This window comes from Dasypus novemcinctus, chromosome 11 (assembly GCF_030445035.2).
Source record: "Dasypus novemcinctus isolate mDasNov1 chromosome 11, mDasNov1.1.hap2, whole genome shotgun sequence".
Taxonomy (NCBI): Eukaryota; Metazoa; Chordata; class Mammalia; order Cingulata; family Dasypodidae; genus Dasypus; species Dasypus novemcinctus.
In genome coordinates this window covers 68,971,443-68,986,114 of record NC_080683.1, presented here as the reverse complement: position 1 = coordinate 68,986,114, position 14,672 = coordinate 68,971,443, and positions in this window count along the sequence as shown.

Here is a 14,672-nt window from a genome sequence, read left to right as displayed (position 1 = left end):
CCCCACCCTCAGGACTAACAATCTAAGTGGAGCCACTCCTGGCTTCCTGCTCCAAAAGGAGTGTGACAGTGACCTCCCTGAGAGAAGGAGGGGTCTGAGAGGGTGGAGAGTGGTCTCTTGCAGTAATTTTAACCAGCCAAACCCCTCTTGGGTGTTTGCAATGACCCTGATGCAACAGGGAGAGGGGACGGGGGTCTCCTCAGGCAGCCTTTCACAGTCAGCAGCCTAGGTAACTCAGCAGCCTAGGTAAAGAGAGGAATTATATCAGGGAGGAGACAGGGATCTCCTCAGGCAGGCTGCCATGCCTAGCAGCCTGGAAAAGAGATAGAGATAACAGGGAGGAAATAGGGGCTGACAAGTTTTGGAAAAGCCTTGCTAACCTAAGAAAGCGCATTGGTTCAGTGGAAGAACTCCTGCCTAGCGTATGTATATACAAGGTCTCTGGTTCCATCCCTGGCACCTCTATGAGAAGTGATGCAATGTTAGCAAGCATCCAGTGAAACATTACGAGAGGAAACATATTGACATTCTCTCTGTATTAGTTTTTCTCGGATCTCTTATTTTTTTCTTATTTTAGTCACTAAAACCTGGTTTAAAACCTAAGAAGGCTGTAGGGTGATGGACTGTTGAATTAGCAACAGCCTAAGATCACTAGGGGTCTAAGTGGAAAGGCTCTTTTTCCGTATTGATCTAGGCTTTTTGATCCTTTTCCTGCATTCTTTCTCTTTCTCTTTAAAACAAACAAACAAATGAGTAGCTGCTATCTTGACTTCTTGTTGTGTCCCCTCTTCCTTTGTTTCTGTTCATTTGTTTTTCTCTTTTTTTGTTTCCCAATTTTTTCAACTCACACTCTATCTCTTCCCTCCTTCATCCATATATTTTCTGTTTTCTCTTGCCATACTTGCAGTCCACCTCTTTGGGCTTGGTCTTTGATTTTTCTTGTATTCATTTCTCTCTCTCCTACTTGCTCTGTGTTTTATTTCCTCTTTTTTAGTTTTACTTTTTTTCTCTCTTTCCTTCTCTTTTCTATTTTTCTTTTCCATTGTCCCTATTCCGCTTTTCTATCTTATTCTTGTGTACTTCCTACTCGGGTTAATTATTCAATCACCTATATCTTATATGGTCTCTCTTCTACCTTTTACTATTATCACTGCTATTACTAATTTTCTCTTCATATCTTTTCATTTCTCTGGTACTAACATTCTCTTCAAGGGAACATAGACAACAGCAAGGAATAGAATAAGAGGAATGAAGTGTCAAAGTGAAACCTTACCACACTCAAACATAACAAAATAAAACCATAAAGCAGAGAACAAAGCCAATCAACTGAATAAACACATCAAGATAAACAGATGAAAAATACCAAAAAAAAAAAAAAAATACATGCCATACAAAAAATAGGAAGGCAGCACCCAGTCCAATGAACAAACTAAAAAGCAAGAGGAGAAGCAGAACATGGAATGACTAATCAGAGCTCTCTAAACAAATATCATGAGTCAACATAATGAAGTGAAGGAAGAAAATAAGGGTATTAAGAAGACACTGGGAGAACATACTGAAGAAATTGTTAACATACATAAAATGATAATGGATATGATGGTGGTGAATGGCATAATCCAAGAAGTCAAAAATACAAAGGAAGCACACAACAGCAGATTTAAACAGACAGAGGAAAGAATTAGCAATGTGGAAGACAGTACATCTGAAATCAGGCAAATAATAGAACAGATAGGTAAAAAGATATAAAAAGTCCAACAGGGACTCAGGGACTTGAATGACAACACAAAACATGTAAACATATGCATTATAGGCATCCCAGAAGAGGAAGAGAAGAGAAAGGGGATAGCAGGAGTGTTGAAGGAAATAACGGATGAAAACTCCCCAACCCTGTTGAAGGAGATAGATGTACATATCCAAGAAGTGAGATGTACCCCAAATAGTATAATCCAGTAGGCCTTCTCCACATATTCTTGTCAAATTGTCCAATGCTCAAGACAAAGAGAGAATACTGAAAACAGCAAGAGAAAAGAGAAACATCATATACAAGGGAAGCTCTATAAGATTAAGTGATAATTTCTCATCTGAATAAAAGGAGAGAAGAAGGCAGTGGTATGACATAGTTAAGGTGCTAAAAGATAAAAAAAAAAAAAAAAAAAAAAAATCCAGCCCAGAATTCCCTATCCAGCAAAACTGCCATTCAAAATTGAGGGAGAGTTCAAAATATTCACAGAGAAACAGAATTTAAGAAAATATGTCAAAAAGAAAACTACACTTCAAGAAATACTAAAGGGATTTCTGCAGGTCAAAAGGAAATAAAACAGGAAAGAGAGAGTTGGAGGACAGTGTAAGAAAAACTAAAAGGACAAAAGAGTAATAAAAACAATACATGACATACATAACACCCAAGAAAATATGACTAATCTAAGTAATTCCATGACAATAATAACATTGAATGTTAATGTACTAAACTCACTCGTCAAGAGACACAGAGTGACAGAATGAATAAGGAAATATGACCCATGTATATAATATCTACAAGAAACCCACCTTAGACCCAGGGATTCAAGGAGGCTGAAAGTGAATGGTTGGAAAACAATTTTACAAGCAGACAATAACCAAAAAAGGACAGGAAAACTATACTAAAATAGGACAAAATAGACTTTGAATGTAAAACTATTGTAAGAGACAAAGGTGGACACTATATATTAATAAAAGGGGCAATCTTTCAAGAAGAAAGAACGATCATAAGCACTTATGCACCTAACCAGGGCACATCAAAATGCATGAGGCACTGGAAAAACTAAGTGGAGAAATAGATGGCTCTCCAATTATAGTGGGGGACTGTAATATGCAATTATCACCATTAGACAGAGCATCTTGAGAGAATTAATAAAGAAACAAAGACTTTGAATAACACACTAGAGGTGCTCGACATAATAGACATATACAAAACACTATGCCCAAATAAAACAGGATATATATTCTTCTTGAGTGCACATGGGTCATTTCCAAGATAGACCACATTTTATGCCACAGAACAACTCTCAAAAAATTCCAAAAGATTGAAATTATACAAAATAATTTCTCTGACCACAATGGAATGAAGCTGGAAAACAGTCAGGGCCAGAGAAACAGATTAGGCACACAGATATGGAAGTTAAACAATACACTCTTAGTCGAAAAGTGGGTCAAGGAAGAAATAGCAAAATAAATCACTAATTACCTTGAACCAAATTTAAATGACAATACAACATATCAAAACCTATGAGATACAGTAAAGTAGTACTGAGAGGGAAATTCATAGCCATAAGTGTATATATATATATATATATATATTCTACATGTATGTGTATATATATATAGAAAAGAATAGAAAGGAGCTAAAATCAAAGACCTAATTGCACACTGGAAGAATTAGAAAAGAACAATGAATTAAACCCAAAGGAAGTAGAAAGAAGGAAATAACAAAGATAAATGCAAAAGTAAGTGAAATTGAAAATAAGAAAAAAATAAAATAAACATTACGTAAATCCAGTTCTTCAAGAAAATCAATAAAATTGACAAACCCCTAGGTAGGCTAACATAGAAAAAAGAAAGAAGATGAAAATACACTAACTAAGAAGTGAGGAAGGGGATATATCACTGACCCCACAAACATAAAGTGTATCATACGAGTGTTCTTTGAAAAATTACATGCCAACAAAATGGATAATTTAGAGGAAATGGACAAATTCCCAGAAATAGACAAGCAGACTCTATTGATGAAAGAAGAAACTGATGAACTCAATGACCAGTCATAAACAGTGAGATAGAATCATTCATCAAAGACCTCCCACCTAAGAAAATAGAATTGGAAAGAACATTACCTAAGTCATCGTATGACACCAACATCACACTTAAACCAAAACTAAACATAGACACCACAAGGAAGGAAATTTATAGACCAATCTCCCTAATGAACCTAGATGCTAAAATCCTCAACAAAATACTTGCTAATCATATTCAACAACACATCAAAAGAATTATACACCATGACCAAGTGGGCTTCATTTCTGGTATGAAAGAATGGTTCAACATAAGAAAATCAATACACCACATAAACAGATTGAAAGAAAAAAATCACATGATCATCTCTCTAGATGCAGAAAAAGTATTTGACAAAAATACAGCATCCTTTCCTGATTAAAACACTACAAAACATAGGGATAGAAGGAAACTTCCTCAAAATGATAAAGGGTATGTATGAAAAACCCACAGCTAACATCATATACAATGGTGAAATCCTAAAAACTTACCCTCTAAGATCAGGAAGTAGACAAGGATGCCCACTATCACTGCTCTTATTTAACATTGTGTTAGAAGTACTTGCTTGAACACTTAGGCAAGAAAAAGACATAAAAGACATCCAAATTGGAAAGGAAGAAGTAAAAACTTCACTATTTGCAGACTACATGTCCTTTACATAGAAAGCCCTGAGAAATCTACAACAAACTTCTAGAGCTTATAAATTAGTTCAGTACAAACATAGATTTTAAGATCCATGTGCAAAAATCAGTAGCATTTCTGTACACCAGTAATGAGCAATCTGAGGAGGAAATTAAGGGAAAAATCCCATTTACAATAACAACAAAGATAACTAAATACCTAAGAATAAATTTAACTAAAGATGTAAATGACTTATACACAGAAAACTACACAACACTGTAACGGATGTGTACAAGAAAACTACATAATAACACTGTTAAAGGAAATCAAAGAAACTTAAGTAAAAGGAAAAATATTCTCTGTTCATGGATGGGAAGACTAGACATCATTTAGAAGTCTATCCTACCCAAACAGATTTACAGATTTAATGCAATCCCAATAAAAATCAACACAGCATTTTTTACTGAATTGGAAAAACTAACTGTGAAATTTATTTGGATGGGCAAGAGGCCTCAAATAGCCAAGATATATTGGAAAAGAAAAATGAAATCAGAGGAATCACATTACCTGTCTTTAAAACATACTACAAAGCTACAGTGGTCAAAACTGCACGGTATTGGCACAAGGACAGACATACTGACCAATGGAACTGAATTGAGAGTTCTAATATAGATCCTTGCATATACAGTCATCTGGTATTCAACAAGGCCACCAAGCCCACTCAACAGGGAGAGAATGGCCTCTTCAACAAATGGTGCTTGGAGAACTGGATATCTATATCCTAAATAATGAAAATAATGAGAAAGGAACACCACCTCACAACTTATACAAAAATTAACTCGAGATGAACCAAAGATCTAGATATAAGAGCAAAGACCATAAAGACCTTGCAATATAATATAGAGAAACATCTATAGGGTCTTGTAATAGGAAATGATTTCATGAGCTTCAAACCCAAAGCATGGGCAGCAAAAGAAAAAAATAGACAAATGGGACCTCCTCAAAATTAGATAAAACTTTTGCACCTCAAAGGAGTTTGTCAAGAAAATGAAAAGGCAACCTACCGAATGGAAGAAAATATTTGGTAACCATATATCTGATAGGAGTCTCTTATCTATCATTTGTAAAGAAATCCTACACCTTGAAAATAAAAAGACAAACAAACCATTTTGAAAATGGGCAAGTGATTTGAACAGACACTTCTCCAATGAGGTACAAATGACTAAAAAGCACATGAAATATGCTCAACATCACTACCTATTAGGGAAATGCAAATCAAAACTACAGTGAGATACCATCTTACACCCATTAGATTGGCAGCTATTAAAAAAAACAAAAGACTACAATTTTTGGAGAGGAATAGGAGCCTTCATTCACTGCTGCTGGGAATGTAGAATGGCACAGCTATTGTGGCAGACAGTTTGATCATTCCTCAACAAAACTAACTATAGAGCTGCCATATGATCCAGCAATTCCACTGCTGGGTATATACCTGGAAGAATTGAAAGCAAGGACATGAACAGATATATGCATACCAATGTTCATAGTGGCATTATTAACTATTGCCAGAATTTGGAATCAGTTCAAATGCCTATCAACTGATGAATGGGATAGCACGTATAAAACTTGAGGAACTTATGTTGAGTGACGGAAGCCAGGCATTGAATGACAAATATTACATGACCTTACTGATATAAATCAAGCAAACTGAGCAAACTCTCAGAACTAGAGTATATAAGATAGGGTTACAATAAATAATAATGGAGAAGAAAGTTGCAAATCAATAGCCATCTGGACAAAATCTATGGCAAGGTGGAAGTGTGTAGTTGTGTAGTGGCAGGGGTATAGTGATTATATTGGGTTAGGTGGTGCAGGTTTGAAAGGGGGGTATGGTGGGGAGAGTTGGTTGTATGGTCCATGGAACTGGGGAGAGGGCTTGGGGAGAGAGTAGGTGAGCGCTGGGGATTAGGGGGTATATGGTTCAAACTACAAAGTTGGGAATGCTCATTTGGCAATAAGAAAAGGAAGGGTTAATGGTTTATGGTGTTGCATGGCTGGCATCTGAGCCTGCATCTGGGACAGGCTTCTAGGGAGGTATTAGTGATCATTTTGGCATATAGTATGTTGCATCAGTGGGTAAGACCCACATAATGAGTGGAAACGTGTTGGACTCCCATCCTAGGGAGCCCTGCTATGTTCTCAAACAGAGGGATGGGAGTCATTTGAGACAATTGGTGTTGTATCATATGGGAGGACAGACCAGTGTGTCAAGCCCTCTGTAGAGGTGCAAGCAACTATGACTCTTTTCCTTTAGGAGTGAAGCCTGGTAGTTGTAATGGGCCCAAAGGGGAGGGAGAGAGAGGAATAAAACAGATGGAACAGTGGGCATTTTGGGGGTGATGGAACTGTTCGACATGATTTTGCAATAATGGATATAGGCCATGTTAAATTTTATCAGATTTTGTAAAAGTATATGGTCCAAATGTGAATCATTGACAATAGTTAGTAGCTGTGTTTCAATATTTGTGCATAAAGTGTAACAAATGTACCCTGCCACACATAAAATGCTTTTGATGGCAGAAAGCGGAAAAGGGGGAGGATGTTGGATATATGGGAATCCCCTGTATTCTGTTCAGTACTCAACTGTGACCTAAAACTTCTTTGAAGAAAAAAAAGTAAGACACTGGGGGAATAAATGGAAAAAAATATATCACTATACATACAGGACAACAGTCTTACAGTGATGAAAGGTGAAATGTCAAAAAATGGTTATTAAAAATATTTTTTCATCATTTCTTAATATCTCAATTTTAAAAAATATTATTTTACTTTTACTTTTTTATTAATTTTTTTCTGTATTATACTTCTTATATATAAAACTATCATTATTATTTCATTTTCTTATTAATTGTATGTGGCTATTTTATTAGATTCATTTTTGAAGAGGTTTTAGATCACAGAAAGGTTAAAACTGTGGCAGGGGTGGATCATTTGATGTAGGGTGTCAGTAAGGGGGGATACATGGGAGGAATTCCACTTGGGTATACGTATAAGGCATATAAATAGGTTTAAATGTTCATGGGACATTGTCATAGTGGGTGGAGAGTCAAATTCCCATCCCAGGAAGCTCTGCCACGTTCTCTAATGGAACAACAAGGTGCCCCAAGTTACAGGGACAATGACTTGTGAAGATAATTGTCCACTGAAGGACCCTTGATATTGATAACTATGCTTATGAACCTTTACTCTTGAAATTATAACTTAGCCTAGTGATGTAGGTTGCCTAAGAGTTACCTACTGGGATCCTCCTTGTTGCTCAAATATGACCACTCTCAAAGCTGAACTCAGCATATAAAAGCAATAACTTCCCCCAGCATGGGGCATGAAGCCCTTGGATGAGCCTCCCTGGCACTGAAGGATTGCTACCAAGTACCAACAAACAATGCATCTGGAAAAAAAAAAAAAGACCTTGACCAAAGGGGGAAAAGCTAAAGAAAAATGAGTTTTTATGGTAAGAGACTTCAAAGTGAGTTGGGAGGCCATCCCAGAGGTAGCACCTATAATTAGTATTAAAGTTGGTAGGTGCACATCCAAGAGACTTAAATCTTTGGGCCATCCATACGCCAGCTGAGCCCTGAGTCTCAACAGAACTGCAACACCTACTCTCCAGTTCAATGGACTCATAATAGGGAGGAGATGATGGACAAACAACATTCCAAGTAACTAAAAGTACCTAAAACTGCAAGCAAGAAAGTCCCATTCATCAGATGTATAATTGAAGCCCCTCGGGCATTACCATCCCAGAGTCTTCAGGATTGAGAAATGAACTATGGACTAAAGTAAATTTACTAATATTCTACTATAGGTTTATTGTGATTCTAGCAATGGAAAAATACCATTTTTGTGGAGGCCAGGACCCATGGATATTCTGGGGCCAGGGATAGGGAAAAACAGTTGTAATAGGGGGACATTTTCCAGACTTGGAAATCATCCTGACTGACATTACAGGACATTATATATCTGGCTATAACCTACCGAGCCATTTAGTTGAGAGTGTAAACTACAATGTAAACTATAATCCATGCTTAGTGACAATGCTCCAAAATGTGTTTATTAATTTCAATTTCAATGAATGTACTACACTGATGAAAGATGTTGCTAATGTGGAAAAATATGAGAGGTGTGGGGATTGGGACATATGGAAATCCCTTATATCCCTCTGAAACATTTATGTAATTGAAATATCTTTTAAAAAATAAAAAAGTGGAAAAAATATAACATATAGAGATAGATAACTTAAATGCATTAACCCTCTTATTAAGAATTATAAGTTTCCTGAATTTTCAAAGGCATAAAATATCCAAAGTTGTAGAGAAAAGGTACACTTCAATGTAAATATATAAGAAATATTTAAAATCCAAGGTTGAATTAATCTATGTAAAATTAATGCAAATTTGAAAATCATAAAAGCCATATTAACATTACATAACTAGAACTCAATTTAACATTAAATTATACTTTGTATCAAGAAATAAAATATATGATAAAATATGATTGCAATTAATATTACAATAAAAGATAAAATATGCAACACAACAACTATTAGAAAATGCAGCTATGAATAGATAGGAACAATAGTATTATGCTTTTATGTATGTCTCAATCTTTAACAGATCTACTGGTCAAGAACTATAGAAAGATATAGAACACATAATGAAATAAATAATATGGTTGATTTATATAAAGGGCAATATGGATATTCAGGTATTTGAGCTGTTTAACATTCAGTACAATGGAATTTTAGTGTATTTGTTGACTTTGTCTAAATCATCTTTCTGCATATATATTTCATTTCTTAATTGAAATCTAATGCATTTATGTTTCCTAGCTTTATTTTTTAATTTACCTTACAACTTTTCTCTAACTGCTTTAAAAATAATACAATAGACAGTGGTGTTCTTAAAGTGATACTGCTTATTTTTTTAAATGAATGTATTCATTATTAAAATTTATTTTCATCACTCTTCCTTTAGATTTTTTTTTTTTTTGCTAAGTTTTTCTTAAATTCTTTTGGTAAGCTTTTCAGTCAATAATTAAATCACTTATCGTCATATAACTCTCTTGCTTAATGGTTATATTAGATAGCATAGCAATGACCCTAACAGATACCAATTAACGTACACTGTAAAAAGCTGCTAAGATTCATTAGTGAAAACTAAATATTTAACAAGTTATGGGTAGCAAGTTATTTCATGAAATATAAAGTTAAAATTATATTTAAATTCCAATATGAAATAATGTTTTTCAATTCTGAATAACAAATAATTGTAACAAAAGATGTGACTAGGACTTATGCATACACTTCTGTGCATGCACAGACATACACACACACATAAAAGTTCTTTTTCCCCATGTGTTCCTGCTATCACTTCTCAGGCTATATATGATTCCAGTGAGAGTACCCTGGACCCTGCAATCTAATTAAAGGTGCTTAACTAAAGTGGCTTAATCAAAAGTTTCCTTAAGTGAATCTAACCAAAGGATTTACATACAATAGGCTTATGTGTACAGGAATGGGTTAGTTTAAGAACATAATTTTCTGGGGTCCACAGATGACTCAAACCAGAAAATTTACATAATTAAAAAGCATTAATAATGCTTATCTCTATGTAGTTTGATCATTCCAGACTTATCCTCTTCGTGCTATTTTTATTTTCTAATTACAATGAATATACACTGCTGATGGAAAATATTTTAAAATATTAAACTATAATAAATCATGTGAGAAATTTTGGATCCTTATATTGGGAAAATTTTTCAACTATTCAAACAAAACTTAGAAAATATAAAAGTTGATCATTTTAATTTCTTATTATTCAAACATCAAATGTATGGAAAATGAAAGAATATTAAAATTAGCCTCCATATAACACTTCCGTATGGAAAATGAAAGAATATTAAAATTAGCCTCCATATAACACTTCCAAATTTATCATCAAATACAAAGAGATCATATAACTCAATAATAAAAAGATAAGCTACCTGATTAACAAATGGGCAAAAGACTTGAAAAGACAATTGTCCAAAGGAAGAAATACAAATGGTGAAGAAACATGAAAAAATATCCAACATCACTAGTGACTGGTGAAATGCAATCCAATACTGCAATGAGATATCATTTTACACCTGTTAAACTGACTACTAATAAAAAGTCAGAAAACTGTAAATGCAGTGAGATAGGAATGCTTATTCACTGTTGGTGGGAATGTAGAATGATACAACCATTGTGGAAGAGTGTTTGGCACTTTCTAAGGAAGTTGAATATAGACTTGCAGTTGAATATAGACTTGCATTGTACCTGGCAGTACCATTACTAGGTATATATACAGAAGAACTGAGAACAGAGACACCAACAGACATCTCACACAAATGTTCACAGTGGCCTTATTCATGATGGTCAAATGTTGGAAACAACCCTGATGTCCATCAACTGATGAATGGATAAACAAATTGTGGTTTAGACACATGATGGAATATTATGCGGCAGTAACAAGAAATGAAATTGTGAAGCATATGGCAAAATGGATGAACCTGGAGGACATTATGCTGAGTGAAGCAAGCCAGAATTAAAAGGACAAATTCACAACTAATTATATTGTGTAAAGTCATGGAGTTAATAATTAGAATATAGGTCACCAGAAATTATAAAGAGGGTAGAAAATGGAAAGTTGAGGGTTAATCTGTGCAGAATTGGTAAAAAAAAAAAAGTTAACTGTAAATCTTAGGAAATAATAGATAAGGTGAAAGCATATCATGTTGTTTGTAACTAGCAATTGATATATGGGTATGACAGTGGTTGAAAGAGAAAGTCTAAGGTCATGTATATTACTAGAAGGAAAGTTAAAAACTGTAACATGAGACTCCATAAGATAGTAAAACCTCATTTAAAACACGAATATGGGTGATATATAAGACCTTTTTACAAAATATAAATACATATATACTAGGGAAGGAAAAAATAGCAGCTATGTACAGCAGGGGGAGCATAGAGAGATTGAGAGGTGATGAGTTTTGTTTTTTTGTTTATTATTATTACTGGAATAATGAAACTACTCTAAAAAAGACTGAAGTGATGAATGCACAAATACATGATTATACTGAATACTACTGATTGTACACTTTGGATGGATTTAAGCTTTATTTAAATGCCCTGGATTTACAAATCACTCTATATTATATGGAAACCACAGCTGATGCAAGAAATGACATAATATCCTAAATCTAGTATATCTTCTGGGTATTATTATATCCTATGACTTGATGTTTATTTATAATATTTCTTTATCACATTTTTTCTCCTGCGTAGATTTCATTTTATCCTTGGTACTACTGAATTCTGAGAAGCACTGTTAAATACTTTTTCAAATAAAATAACATTATCGAATGAAAAATAAATTTTCATTATGTGGCTGATCTTATTTCATTTATTTCCTCCACCAACACTATTTTTCTCTTTTTCTCTTTCAAACCTGATACCCCATAATTTATTTTCAAAAGCTTCTGTATGTATCTGCAAGGGATAACTTTATAAGCATGATTTCAACATTATTTTCAAAAATAAATATATTAATTTCACCTAAAATATGTACCATTTCATATTTGTCTCTTTATTTTAAAAATTATTTTAGGGGCGATTTGTTCAAATTTGAATTTTTATTGATAACAGCTTCCTTTCCTTTAAAAATTTTACATCTTCTTTTTCTACTGAAGTATAGTTAACATACAGGAAAATATACATATCTAAAATATACAGTTTAATGTATTTTTACAAATAAGTATACTAAAATAATTCACATCCATATCAAAATATAAAACCTTTTTCATCACCTCAGAAAGTTTTCTCATGCCCCATTTCTGTAAATCCCTAATGGGAAACCACTCTTCGAAATTCTATCACCCCAGATTAAATTTTTCTGTTCTGAAATATCATGTTAATGGAATAATAGGGCACCTACTTTTTGGATCAGCCTAGCATAATTTTGGGGAGTTTCATCCTGATGTTGAATGTAACAGGTTATTAATGGCTTTTAATTGCTAAAAGTATTCCATTGTAAGGTTATTTATCCATAGGTATATTCATTTTTTCCTTGGGTTTTTCTCATATTTTCAAATTTGTGAAGAAAGCTGCTATGCATATGTGTTTAGAATTCATTTATGAATATGTTTTCATTTCTTTTGTATAAGTACCTGAGTGGAACTGCTGACTCATAGGGTAGATGGATGTTTAACTTTATGAGAAACTATCCAATAGTTTTTGCAAAGTAGTTATTTTATACTCTAATATGTAATGTAAGAGTTTGGTATTCTGGGTACACATCCTTGCCAAGATTTGGAGTTTCAATATCTTTAATTTTACCCATTCTAGCGAGTGTTTAGTGATATTTCTTTATGGTATTGATTTGCATTTTTCTATTGAGTATTGCTGAGCACTGTTCCATTTCCTTTTTGGGCACGTGCATATATTCCTTTGTGACGTACCTCTTTAAGTGTGTTGATGGCCGTCAATTGGGTTATATTTGTATTTTTAGTGTATTATTCATTATTATTATCTATTATTACAGTATTATTAAACTCAGTATTGCTACTGTATTATGGCAGGTAGAATAATTAAATAACATAAAGATTGCAATTACAATGGAAGAAGTAAAACTGTCTTCAGTATAGGTATTATATTGTCTTAATATTATGGGTATAAAACCCTAAGCAACTTGGGAAAAAAGGTATTAGAATAAATAAATTGGTAACAGGTCACAGGATGCAAGATCAATATGCAAATACCAGTTGCATTCAATATACAGGAAATGTATTAGTTGTACTCAAAACAAAAATAAAACACTTAAGAATAAATTTTGTGAGATATGTAGGACAAGATACTGTGAAACATCACAAAGGGAAATTTTAAAAAAATAAGTAAATGGAGATAGGTAATTGTAATGGATTGAAGGACTTTGTATCATTAAGTTGCAATTCTCTCCAAATTCATCTCTAGATTTAGTGCTATAGCAATCAGTAGCCTTGCTACAGCTTTTTGGTGTTCTTTTGTTTTGTGTAACATAATCTCTCTTCTGATTTTCAAATGTTTATGAAAAAGCAGAGGACCTAAAATGGCAAAAACACTTGAGAAAGGAAAGCAAGCTAATTCAATAAGGAAAAGTTAACCACTTCACCAAAAAGTGCTGATAACCTATAGAGATATCTGCATGGAAAACTAGTTGAGTATTGGGTTGGAGGCTGTAATTATTGTTTCTTTTTAATCTCTTCTGAAAATCTCTGATTTTTCATTGGAGTAGTCAATTAACTTATAATTCAATTTTGATATTGTTGAGTGTGAACTTACCATTTTATAATTTATTCTATATATCCCTTCTCTGATTTTAGTTACCAGTTCCTCCTTTCTTGTCTTTTTTTCGTTATTTGAATACCCAAAAAATATTTTTAGCACACTTTAAGTTTTATCTCTAAGTATTCTATTCAGTAATTGACATCAACTTTCATAAGTGAACAATTAAAAACCCCACCCATTATATCCTTTTTTAGAAAACAATTATGAAAATTAACATATCAACCCTTTTGGTAATATAGAAACTTGTAATTCTATTACAATCAATGAATATTTGGCTTAACACACATTGCGGTGTGCTAGTTTGTATTTTTTGTTTATTTTGTACAGTTTTTTGGCAGTTTTAACAAGATTATACAGAGTTCATACATAAATAGCAATCAGTCATTTTCTAATTCTTTTATATCATGGGTATTATTCTTAGTTTCAAAATTAGGAATCTGAGTGTAAGAAAGTTGAAGTGATTTACTAAGGTCATACACCTAGTAAATGATGGATTCAGAATTTGAAACCAAGGATGTATTATTTCTAAAACATCTTATTAAATATACAGCATTATGTCTGAAGAAAACTTATAGTCTCATTAGAAAAATAATCATGTATAAAAATGCTGTACTTGAAAGGGAATCATTAGGTAATTTAGGATAGGTATAAAGGTAATACTGATTAATTCATATTAATATCCTTATCTGTGTGTCAAATAATCAAAACCCAAGATGGGAGTTTTGAATCATTATCCAATTTTATGTAGACACAAATACCTGAGTAATTAAGTGAAAATAGGATTAAATTCTCATTTTTAAATATGATAGAATATTCCAGGTTAAAGGTCATTATTTCTTAGATT